Below are 12,863 nucleotides of genomic sequence, written 5' to 3'. Positions count from 1 at the left end.
ATCGTTTTATGATCGCTTAAGCCTATCTCACACATAGGGTGAATCTGTGAAAGACTGTTTACACAAAGCCATCTGCAAATTTTTAGCGAACGACCAACGACGATTTGTAAATATGAAAAATCACAATGAACGATTTCTTGCTCGTCGCTTGATCGTACGCAGTGTTTACACAAGCCGTTTATCGCTCAAATGCGATCGTTATCATGAAAATTCAAACGATTATCACTCCGTGTAAACGCACCATTAGACCAAGTTCACACAACGTATATTTTCGTAAAAGTACCACCGTTGTTGCCAATTTCAACAACGGCTGTGATTAATACAAATATATACGTTACGTGTCTGTCTATGGATACCCGGATGAAGTCTATACACATAGTATACACTCCGGCCGGGATCCCTATCGGTGCCGCAAAAAACTGACATGTCAGTTTTCTGCGGCCACTTTTCTTTGAAGTGTCAGTGCACACAGTGGAGAGAGCGGCTCCGGCTGCATGCTCCATTGTGTGCAGTGGGGAGTTCTGATGTGGACGTGCGCTAAAGATTAGGGATGGTCCGAACCCTTCGAGGTTCGGGTTCGTATGAACCCGAACGCTCGGCATCAGATTCCCGCTGTCTGCCCGCTCCGTGGCTATGGCTGTATCCCAGTTTTCCAGGCGGTCCTCCCGCTGGATCCACCCGCTGCACGGAGCTGGCAGACAGCGGGAATCATTACTGAGAGTTCGGGTTCGTACGAACCCGAACCGAACTCGGTTCGGACCATTCCTACTAAAGATAACATAGTAACATAGTAACATAGTAAACAAGGTTGAAAGAAGACAAGACTCCATCAGGTTCAACCTAGGAGAATCCTACTGTGTCGATCCAGGAAGGCGAAAAACCCCTATGGGGCAGAAGACAACCGCCCCACCACATGGAGAAACTCCCCCCCAACCCCCCCCCCCCCAACTGCAATGGCAACCAGAACAATCCCCGGATCAACGTATCACCAGAAATCTAATGCCCATAACTTGTTATATTATATTGTTCAAGAAAAGTATCAAGTCCTCCCTTGAACTTATTTAATGAATCGGCCATGACAACCTCATGTGGCAGAGAGTTCCACAGTCTTACCGCACGTACAGTAAAGAACCCGCGTCGATGCTGATGATAAAATCTTCTTTCCTCTAGACGTAGAGGATGCCCCCTTGTCATTGTTACAGACCTAGGAGTAAAAAGACCACTACAAAGACCTCTGTACTTTCCATTCATATATTTGTACATTGTGATCAGATCGCCCCTAAGACGTCTTTTTTCTAGCGTAAATAACCCCAAGCTTGATAACCTGTCTTGGAACTGTAACCCACCCATTCCCTTAATGACCTTTCTTGCCCTCCTCTGCACCCGCTCCAGTTCACCTATGTCCTTCTTATATACCGGTGCCCAAAACTGTACACAGTATTCCATATGTGGTCTGACTAGTGATTTATAAAGAGGCAAAACTATGTTCTCATCTTTAGCATCTATACCTCTTTTGATGCACCCCATTATTTTATTAGCCTTGGCAGCTGCTGCCTGGCACTGATCACTAAAGTTGAGTTTACTGTCCACCAATACCCCCAGGTCCTTTTCGGAAGTAGTTTTACCCAGTGTTTTATTATTTAGCACATAACTGTACTTATTATTTCTATGGCCCAAATGCATAACCTTACATTTATCCACATTAAACTTCATTTGCCATTTCTCCGCCCAAGCCTCTAGCTTCTCCAAATCCCTCTGTAATATGATATTATCCTCCTCTGTACTGATTACTTTACCCAGTTTAGTATCATCTGCAAAAATGGAGATTCTACTCTGTAGCCCCTCTACAAGATCATTAATAAAAATATTAAAAAGAAGTGGACCCAACACTGACCCCTGAGGTACCCCACTAGTAACTAAAACCCAATCTGAATATTTTCCATCAATGACCACCCTCTGTTTTCTATCACACAACCAGTTACTTACCCATTTGCATACGTTTTCCCCGAGTCCCAGCATCCTCATTTTGTAGACCAACCTTTCATGCGGCACAGTATCAAATGCCTTTGAAAAGTCCAGATACACAACATCCACAGCCTCCCCCAGGTCCAGTCTATAACTTACCTTCATAGAAGCCGATCAGATTAGTCTGACAGGACCGATCCCTCATAAATCCATGCTGGTGCTGCGTCATAAGATTATTTTCATTAAGATACTCTAGTATAGCATCTCTTACAATCCCCTCAAATACTTTACCTACTATAGATGTTAGACTTACAGGCCTGTAGTTTCCAGGATCACTCCTTGACCCCTTCTTGAATATCGGTACCACATTAGCTATGCGCCAGTCCTGTGGAACAATCCCTGTCGTAATAGAATCTTTAAATATTAGGAATAACGGTCTGTCCAACACAGTATTTAATTCTTGCAAAACTCTAGGATGGATACCTTCTGGGCCCGGTGATTTATGGATTTTAATGTTTTTAAGGCGTTTCCCCACTTCTTGTTGTGTTAGGCAGGTGAGATTTATGGGAGGATTAACATTATCCCTAGTCATGTCGTCTGTTATGGGATTCTCCTCTGTGAATACAGTAGAGAAGAATGTATTTAGTAGATTGGCCTTTTCCTCTTCCCCCTCCACCATTACACCCAGATTATTTTTGAGGGGACCAACATTTTCGGTTTTAAGTCTTTTGTTATTTATATAAGTGAAGAACATTTTGGGATTTGTTTTACTTTCTGTGGCTATCCTTCTTTCTGTTGCTATTTTTGCTTCTTTTATTTGTGTTTTACACATTCTATTCTTCTGTCTATAGTTGCTCAATGCTTCCCCACTACCTTCTTGTTTTAGTTGTCTGAATGCTTGTTTCTTATCATTTATTGCACCCCTTACAGCTGAAGTTAACCACATTGGATTTCTCTTATTTCTACTACGTTTATTCCCATATGGTATGTGTCGTTCATACGATTTACCCAGGATGCTCTTAAATATGTCCCATTTCTCTTGTGTACTTTTATTTCTGAAGGCATTGTCCCAGTCTATGTTCCCAAGGTCCTCTCTTAGTTTTTGGAAATTAGCCTTCCTGAAATTTAATGTTTTTGTAGCCCCTCTACTAATAATTTTATTGAAGGATAATTGAAAACTTACTATGTTATGGTCACTATTACCTAGGTGACCCCCCACCTCTATTTTTGATATTCTGTCGGGCCTATTGGTTAAGATCAGGTCCAGAAGGGCCCCCCCTCTTGTTGGTTCCTGTACTAGTTGGGAAAGGTAATTATCTTTTACTATTTCCAAAAACCCGCTTCCCTTCCTGGAGCTGCAGGTTTCTGCTTTCCAGTTTATATTTGGGTAGTTAAAGTCCCCCATAATAATGACTTCCCCCTGCTTCGCTGCCGCATCTATTTGTCTTATAAGAAGATTTTCTGACTCTTCCACTATACTTGGAGGTTTATAACTCACTCCTATAAGAATTTTATTATTCTTCGTCCCTCCCCTTATTTCTACCCAAAGAGACTCCACATTATCATCACATATATCCTCCCGCAGAATAGGCTTAAGGCATGATTTAACATATAGAGAGACCCCTCCCCCTTTCTTATTTTTACGGTCATTTCTGAATAGACTATAACCCTGGATATTAACGGCCCAGTCATAGGTCTCGTACAGCCATGTCGCCATGTCGCCATGTCTCTGCAGTACCGGCCGGGATGATCTTTTCTGAGACCAGCCGTTCCGTGACCCGGCCAGGTCACGGAATGGCCAGTCTCATACAGCGTCTGAACATAGCCTTACACTGAACAATTAGCAAATTACTAACAATGAACTTGGTGTCAACACAAAATCAACAGTCAACATGAAACGATTATTGTTTAAATTCGAACAATAAAATTTTTTCCGCGTGATAATCATCCCATGTAATATTGCACTCCGCTCAGCACTTCTGCCCATTCATTTTAGCAATCATTGGTGGTCTCTGCATCCAGACCCTCACCAACCAAAACTTCTGAAACATCTCTATATGAAAAGTTTCTAAAATCTTAACACCTTATTACCTTTTTTTTATCTTCTCATTCTAGGAGCTATAACTTTTTATTGTTTTGTTGTTTTGTATTTGTGGGACAGGTTGTACTTTTTTACAGTATCATATTGGGGTTCACAACACTGATTGAAGTTTATAAATTTAAAAAGTTGTTTTTTTAACCATTATACTTTATTCCGTGGGTCAGTATGATTACAGCAATACAAAAATACATATTTTTTTATTTTTGTTTTTTAATAGTGAAGAGGTTTATAATTTTATTTAACTTTTTTTCTTCTAATTTACTTTAGTTTACTACGGCCGCTGTATTACATGCTCCTGCGACTGATATGGCAGTGTTGGCCTCAGGAACATGTAATACAGCGATCGTAGTTTGGAACATTATCCTTTCCCCATTTGGATTGTAAGCACATTTGGGTGTTCCCACAATGTAAAGTATGGCCGGCAGCAGTACTTTACATTGTGTACTTTACATTTTCTACGGCCGCTGTTTGCTGAGCTGCAGCCGTAGAACATAGATATGCACATGTCGGCTGATCGCTGTCTTATATTACACAAAGCAATTATCGTCCATAATGGACGAATATGGCCGATAATCACTTTTTGTAATGGGGCCTTAAAGCGACTCTGTACCCACAATCTGAACCCCCCCCCCCCCCAAACCACTTTTACCTTCGGATAGCTGCTTTTATTCCAAGATCTGTCCTGGGGTCCGTTCGGCAGGTGATGCAGTTATTGTCCTAAAAAACTACTTTTAAACTTGCAGCCCTGTGCCCAACGGCCGGGGCCTAGAGTATATGTGCCCTAACTTTGCACCACCCCTCCGTCCCTCCTCCCCACCCTCCTCATCATTAGGAATGCCCCTAGAACATTTTCTCCTGTCTGAACATTGCACAGGTGCCTGAACGATCCAGCCCATGGAGCATTTCTAATGATGAGGAGGGCGGGGAGGAGGGACAGAGAGGGTGTGCCAGCCTAATGCATACACAAACTAGGCCACTCCCGTAGGGCACGGGGCTGCCAGTTTAAAAGTTGTTTTTTAAGACAATAACTGCATCACCTGCCGAACGGACCCCAGGACAGATCTTGAATTAAAAGCAGCTATCCGAAGGTACAAGCGGTTTGGGGGGGGGTCAGATTGTGGGTACAGAGTCACTTTAAGGCAGTTGTTGCATTGAAATCTATGCAAACGTATTGATTTCTTTACCAACGGATATTTTTTTTTTCACTGAAATCATCGGCCGTGGTTAATGAAATTAATACATTGTGTGAACATAGACTAATACTGCTGCATTATGGCTGACATGGCAATCTTTACAGCCATGTCTAGAGGCAGGTCCATATGTGGCAGGTCTGGAAGCCTTCAAAAGTTTACCATGAAAACTCATTGGCTACAGGTACATTGCCAGGCTGCCAATGGGGTGAGACCACCAGATCTGGTAGATGTTGTGGCCATGATTAGACCACAGCATGTAACAGGCTAAACTTCCAGGATTGGAGGCTTCTCCAGTTCTTATGGTTAACAGAGAACCCATATACTATTAAGGGATGGTTTCCAAGAGAGACAGCCAATCTTCATCCTTTAAAGTCTTATCTACCTCTGGTCTTATAATGTATTGCTATGAACCCTTGAGGCCATCTGTATAATAATGGTTTATTGGAAGAAAAGCTATTTGTTGCTACAGTGGAAACGCACATAGACATCTCATGTATTGAAATGGATCATCTACAAATAAAAATGTGACCACCGATCTTCCCTCTGGCCCTGCTACTGACAAAGACGGCTTGTTTGGGGCCCAGACATTCCTGACAATCCCCAAGGACCTTGGTAATCACTCAAAAATGGCGCTGGTGACCAAATGGCATATTTCAGGTGAACTACCTCAAGTGGAATAATGGCCAGTGGATCAGAAAGAAGGAAAAAGAAGCTGTCTCTACACTGCCCCCTACTGGAGATGGCTTCCCTTAAAATTAATGTTCGAACTTTACATCTAACCCTGTTTTAAACCCCTTTAAGGTTTGGACATTGACATTAAGTTGATGGTAAGTCTCCTCCAGTAGGTGGCAGCATAGAGCAAGTTCTTTCTTTCCGTACTTTTTCACATTGTAAGATTCCATATGGCAGTTTTACGGTCTCCTCGAGCAGACATACTGCCCCCTCAGTCCTTGAGTCCCGTAAGGACTTCCGCTAGCCCTTATCCATGAGTCCTTGTAAACTCTGGCTGGCTCTGCAATGGGTTAGGGCGCTGAACTGTGACAGGTTATACAGATGTAGTGGTCACCAACATCATTGGCCACTTGCCCGTCCTTAGCATGCTACACTACAGGTGCAATGTGCCATGAAATGTATGCACAGGACTCCTGTCTATTACTGGATTCCCTGGCCCTGTAATGTAGTGAGTAGTGATCCATACACTGCATGCACGTCGCCTGCTTTACATTTGCTGGGCCAGATGTGAGAGCTCTGTATATACAAAACAGGAGGCTGGCTTTTTAAATGAATAGGGTGGGTCATGTCTAGAATAAGCCACCATCTGGTAGATTGGGTGATATAAGTGATATGTAGCCTTCAGCAGTCATGTAAACCCTTCTATATTTCCTTCCTTTTTACTCCACGCACAGTCTGCTTTTGAAATGTTGTGTCTGGGGTAAACGCCCCTGTGACCCCTCCAATACTACACCATTGTATCTTTATGTAACAAATCCAACACTAAATAACTTAAAGGGAACCTGTCACCCAGACAATGCTATCTAATCTATCACCATCATATTATAGAGGAGGAAGAACTGAGCAGATTGATATACAGTGGTGCCTTGGATTACAAGCATAATTCGTTCCGGGACTGTGCTTGTAATCCAAATCCACTCTTAAACCAAAGCAAATTTTCCCATAAGAAATCACTGAAATGCAGACAATTGGTTGGACAACTGAGGACCCCTGCAAAGAGGCCCCAACCACCAACTAGATTATACCACACATTCTGTGGGGCGCCCACCAGCAGCAGTTTGTAGATGCAGGATGAAACTGCAAATCCTCATAATGCAGTAGTGTAGTACAACAGACTATAATAGAGAAGCAGGTCTGTGTGGGCACATGACGGCAATGGCAAAGGGGTGTGTGTTCAGCATGCAACAATCAGGAAGTGAAAAATCATAGAGCTGTGCAGGGGGACAGAGACAGAGACTTTTCTACACAGCAGTGTGTATAGCTGAGTGTAAGTGCAGGCACATTATAGCAGCAGTGCGTATAGCTGAGTGTGAGTGCAGGCACATTATAGCAGCAGTGTGTATAGCTGACTGTGAGTGCAGGCACATTACACTGGGTTCCAAATTATTATGTAAATAATATTTTACCAAATTACCTATATGAATTGCAGTCATTGTAATTTTCCAGTCATCAACTATTTGAGTATAATTGAAAGGTTTTTGAAGAAACTGCCTAAGATAAAAGCATATTAAAACTGCCTCAGTCCATCATAGACTGCCTCCCTCCATCCATCATAGACTGCCTCCCTCCATCATAGACTGCCCCCCTCCATCATAGACTGCCTCCCTCCCTCCATCATAGACTGCCCCCCTCCCTCCATCATAGACTGCCCCCCTCCATCATAGACTGCCTCCCTCCTTCCATCATAGACTGACTCCCTCCCTCCATCATAGACTGCCTCCCTCCCTCCATCATAGACTGCCTCCCTCCATCATAGACTGCCTTCCTCCATCATAGACACTGCTTTTGATGATGCTCCAGAGGTTCACGATGGGGTTGAGGTCAGGGGAGCATGGGGGCCACACCATAAGTTTGTCCCCTTTTATGCCCATAGCAGCCAGAGATGCAGATGTGTTATTTTCAGCATGAGACGGTGCATCATAATGCATGAAAATCCTCTTGCTGGGGATTGCTCGGTTCTTCTTCTTAAACCATGGCAGGAAGTGCTGTTTGAAAAACTCCACATACATTATGGAATTCATCTTTATCCCTTCAGGGACCCAAAAGGGGCCTACAATCTCTCTCCCCATGATTCCAGCCCAAAACATTACTCCACCTGCTCCTTGTTGGCTTCGTAGCAGTGTTTGCATGGGGTGTCCATCAACCAGCCATCCTCCACTCCATCCATTTGGACCATCAAGCGTTGCATGGTACTCATCAGCACTCAACAAAACTGTCTTCATGTATTGTTTGGCCCAATGGAGCTGTTTCTGCTTGTGTAAGTGGATAGAGGAGGTCGACAGGATGGCTTAAGGACCTCTGAAGGACCCTGCATCTTGTTGTTCGGGGAACAGCAGCTTCAAAATCTTGTCTGCTGTTATGACAAAGGCATTTTTGCAGCTGCTCTTTTAACCTGACGTAGTTGCCTGTTGGAAAGAGTCTTCAATTTTCCCTTATCCGCACGCACAAGTGTGTGCTATGAATCAGCTACATACTTCTTAATTGTGCGATGATCACAATGAAGTGTCTTGGCAATGTTGATTGTAGTCATGCCTTGACCTAAACGCTACACAATTTGTTGCTTCTCAGCAGCCGACAGATCCTTTTTCTTTCCCATTTTGGCTCAAAATGTAGGCTGCTTAATAATGTGGGACATCCTTCTTGAGTAGTCTTGCCTTTAATTGGACACACCTGCCAAACTAATTATCACAGGTGTCTGCAATTGCTTTCAGTGATATAAGAGCCCTGACAAACAAAAAAATTCTTACCATATCACTCCTAAACACTTTGCATAATAATTTGGAACACAGTGTATAGCAGCAGTGTGTATAGCTGAGAGTGAGGTTGCATTTCCATGGTGAAAAATTCCCTTTCAAAAATATGTTGATATTTACATCTTCTGTTTAGATATTTTTGTGTATTTTCTAATATTTTTAGTTATTAGTCAATGCTTTTGCCTTGTAAACAAGATCAGCGGTAAGGCACACGGGACAAGATTTTTCTTGCGAGCTCATTGCTGGATGTTGCAAAATCACGGAGGTTAGGAAAGTCTTGCCGTTCACAGGCTTTCATGGATCAAGTATCAGACTCTGCCTCTTCTGTTTATCCTGAAGTCCCCCACCTGCAGCCGAAACTATTTATAATGTTGCCTCGAGGGAGAATTCCTCTATGACTTACATTTCACTAGAACCACATTTAGGTAATGATTAAGAGATCGTTCAACTCACCCGTATTCCTTAAAAATACATATTAGAAATGTATTGATGTTATGGCTGAGATTCTTCCTCGGTAATTGTATTCAGGTCTGGAAAGAATAGTTTGATAACTGATAGAAAGACATGTTCTAAGAACTCAGCAGGAAGAAGAGACCGGCAACATCAACTATAATGCCATGATGGGGAGTAGGCAGGGTACACCGCCACTCAGGTTTAGAGGGCCCGGGATGTCTCCTCCTTCTGCACGGACCGTGAAGACATCAGCAATCAACTACGGAAGGCCTGGCTAGGTTCGAGTTCGATTGGACCTAGCTTTTTTAGATGTTCGATCAAGCCTACTCACAAGGACCACTGTTCATATTATATGCGGTTCCCATTTGGTCACTGGGAATAACAACATATTCAACATAATAGCTGGTAATTTAGCTGGTAATAATTTAGTTGTTCCTTGCTTTGCCGCTGTTATGGTGCCCTTGATGGGGGGGGGGACTATTAGGTGGGCACATCCAAAAAGATATTTCTACCATTCAAAGTCCATTGGAATGTTTCCCCGAATAGAAACATTGTCATGAATCAGCCTCATTGACACTAATATTGTTTTTGGGAGAAGTTTCTAATTTCAAAGTTTGGTCTTAAAGACATAGAGCATAGAGACTACTTTACTTCCCTCATATCTTCCTTATCTCACAGTCCTAGGCAACTGTTTAACACCTTCAACTCTCTTCTCGGCTCCCCCCCCCCACACTGCCACCCCCACATCTCTTATCTCTGCTGAGGATTTTGCCACATTCTTCAAGCATAAAATCGATGAGATCAGAGTAAGCTCCACCTTACAGTCCCCTCATCCCCCCCTCATGCCTGTCCAGTGCTCTTCCCCACTAACTCACCTCTCCACCATCACGGAAGAACATCTCTCCAAACTACTCTCCACATCACATCTCATCACCTGCGCACTTGACCCAATCCCATCCCACCTTATACCCAACCTCTCCTCAGCACTTGTCCCAGCACTAACACATCCTTAAAAAGCCATCCCTTGACCCTACTTCCTTATCCAGCTACCGCCCCATCTCACTTCTCCCTTTTGCCTCAAAACTCCTAGAACAGCATGTCTACCATGAACTACTGTATCCTCCCACCTTTCATCCAACTCGCTTTTTGACTCCCTGCAATCTGGCTTCCGCCCCATCCCTCCACAGAAACTGCCCTCACCACAGTGGCTAATGACCTGCTGACTGCCAAAACCTCACGCCAATATTCTGTGCTCCTTCTCCTTGACCTATCTTCTGCCTTCGACACAGTCGACCATTCTCTCCTCTTACAAATTCTTTCATTCCTTGGCGTCACTTGCTCAGCCCTCTCCTGGATCTCCTCTTACCTCTCCAACCGCACTTTTAGTGTCTTCCATTCTTACACCACCTCCTCTCCTCGTCCCCTTACTGTTGGTGTCCCCCAAGGCTCTGTGCTCGGGCCTCTTCTCTTCTCCATCTATACCTCTGGCCTGGGACATATCATAGAATCCCACAGCTTCAGGTACCACCACTACGCTGATGACACTCATATCTACCTCTCTGGTCCGGATGTCACCTCTCAGCTATCTAGGATTCCAGAGTGTCTGTCGGCCATATCTTCCTTCTTCTCTTCCCGCTTTCTAAAACTCAACATGGACAAAACAGAACTTATCATTTTTCCCGCTCTACCCTGCCGTCTAATCTGTCAATCACTATCAATGGCTGCTCTCTGTCCCTGTCCCCCAAGTCCGCTGCCTTGGGGTCACCTTTGATTCTGCTCTTTTAAACCCCAAATTCAGGCGCTGACCACCTCTTACTGCTTTCACCTCAAAAACATTTCCAGAATCCGCTCTTTTCTCACCCCTGACTCCACCAAACTGCTGGTCCATGCTCTCATTATTTCCCGCTTGGACTACTGTAACATCCTCCTCTCTGGCCTTCCATCTAACTCCCTTGATCCCGTCCAGTCTATCCTTAACTCTGCTGCCCGACTAATCCATCTTTCCCCTCGCTTTGCCTCAGCCTCTCCCCTCTGCCAATCCCTCCACTGGCTCCCCATTGCCCAACGTATTCACTTTAAATTGTTGACGATGACGTACAAGGCCGTTCACAACCTGTCCCCTCCGTACATCTCCGACCTGATATCCCGCTACCGTCCCTCACACAACCTTCGATCCTCCAGTGACCTCCGTCTCCGCTCCCCCCTTGTTCGTACCTCGCACAACCGCCTCCAAGACTTTGCCCGAGCCTCCCCCATACTCTGGAACTCGCTGCCCCGACACATCCGGCTCTCATCCACCATCAAGTCCTTCAAAAGAGACCTGAAAACCCATCTCTTCAAACTAGGCTACAACCTACAATAACTCTGCATCACACTTGCCTGGCTGCACTTTACCTCCTGTTTCTCTCCCCGTACCTTATAGATTGTGAGCCCTCGCGATCTTGTACTGTTCCTGCTTGTTACCCCTGTCACCTGTATAGCGCTCTGGAATTAAGTGCGCTTTATAAATAAATAATAATAATAAAATAAAACTAAACTCTTATTACAGTTAGTGACCATGTTGGAAGCAATATAACAGTTATTCATCCTAAACCCCTTAAGGACAGAGCCAATTTCTAGTTTTGCGCTTTTGTTTTTTTCCTCCTCGTGCTTAAAAGGCCACAGTGCTTGCATTTTTTTACCTTTTTATTACAATTTTTCTGGATTTGATGTGACTAAAAATGCGCAATTTTGCACTTTGCACTGGAATTTTTTTGCGCTTACACCATTTACCGTGAGATCAAGTTTGTTTGTTTATTTATTTTTATTTATAAAATGGGAAAAGGAGGTTGATTTAAATTTTTTATTAGAGGAGGGGATTTTTTTTATTAATAATTTTTTTTTTATACATACTGGAAGTCCCCCTGGGGGACTTCTAGTATTACTAGTCTGATCTCTCATCAAAATCTATGCAGTATAGATATACAGCATAGATCAAAGAGATAGGCATTCTATTGCTCTTGGCTGCTGCACCCGAGAGCAATAGAATGCCGAGCCGGGATCAGTGCTATTACGGCGCAGACCCCGGCCAGGTAAAGATGGATTGATGGATTGCTCCTCCGCGATTATGTCGCGCGTGGGGGGGACCAGGACCACTAGACTTCCGGGGACCAGGAAAAGAAGACTTTTAAATGCAGCTGTCAACTTTGACAGCTGCATTTAGAAGGCTAACTAGCGGGCACGGCGATCGGGCAGTGCCCGCTAGTTGCCACAGTCTTGGGCTGCAGATAGCCCCCAGGATCACGGCGGTTCAGAATATTTGGATGGGATCTATTAATCGGTGGGGTTTGGGACATCCAGATAAAACTTTGACATGTTTCTATCACATCTTAGAGGTTTAAAGGGGTAATTCAGCAAAAACAATTATATAGTTATAGACAAAAGTTACTTCTATTTAAAAATCTTAAGTTTTATAAGCTGCTGTTTGTCCTGCAGGATGTGGTGTATTCTTTCCAATCTGACACAGTGCTCTTTCCTGCCACCTCCGTCCATTACAGGAACTATCCCGCAAATCCCCACAGAAAACCCTAGTTTTTTTAAGACCTGCTTAATGTAGCAGCACTTCTTTTAAAGCACATTACAGGAGCCATTGATCTTGTTCAGCCCATATACTTACCTAATGATTTT

The 12,863-nt window shown here is 43.8% G+C and overlaps 1 protein-coding gene across 1 annotated transcript in view; it reads right to left on the bottom strand.

The window, feature by feature from the left end:
• FSIP1 (fibrous sheath interacting protein 1) overlaps positions 1–12,863 on the bottom strand; it is a 197,749-nt gene that overhangs the window by 93,762 nt on the left and 91,124 nt on the right. The window lies entirely within an intron of this gene.

The sequence above is a fragment of the Dendropsophus ebraccatus genome, chromosome 13 (genome assembly GCF_027789765.1).
Source record: "Dendropsophus ebraccatus isolate aDenEbr1 chromosome 13, aDenEbr1.pat, whole genome shotgun sequence".
NCBI classification, from domain to species: Eukaryota; Metazoa; Chordata; class Amphibia; order Anura; family Hylidae; genus Dendropsophus; species Dendropsophus ebraccatus.
The sequence above is the reverse complement of the archived record's forward strand: the minus strand, read 5'-3'. Positions and strand labels throughout refer to the sequence as shown.